The sequence below is a fragment of the Pararge aegeria genome, chromosome 9 (assembly GCF_905163445.1).
Source record: "Pararge aegeria chromosome 9, ilParAegt1.1, whole genome shotgun sequence".
In the NCBI taxonomy this organism is placed as follows: Eukaryota; Metazoa; Arthropoda; class Insecta; order Lepidoptera; family Nymphalidae; genus Pararge; species Pararge aegeria.
Window position 1 is genome coordinate 2,903,567 of NC_053188.1, and position 465 is coordinate 2,904,031.

The window sequence follows — 465 nt, forward strand, 5'->3', positions numbered from 1 at the left end:
TGCGACTTCTGGCTGGACTCTCTTGATGATCTTATTCTACTCCTAACACTGCATCTAGACAAACATAACATAATTATTGAAGAATCAGCTCTCTTTCCATTATATAATTTATAGTAGTAGTAGTACAGCTTTCTGTGACAGAGCTCGTCCGGGGTAGTACTTCCGCCATGCTTATTTCTAGCGCTAAGCAGCTATGTTGCACAGTGGCGTGCATAGAAGGTATGCACAGGGTATGCTGATGATATGAAATGAAGAAAATCTCCAGTACGTGTTATAAATACTTAAGGGTAGGCTTTTTTTTAACTTTTAATATCATATCCGATGTATCACATGTGATCAGGGTACATCAACCTTTAATGGGTGTCCCGCAAGGCTCAATTTTTGGTCCTTTTCAGTTTTTGGTGTATAAAAATGATCTCCCACACCATGTCAGTAACATCTTTAATTTTTAACACTGACGGAATT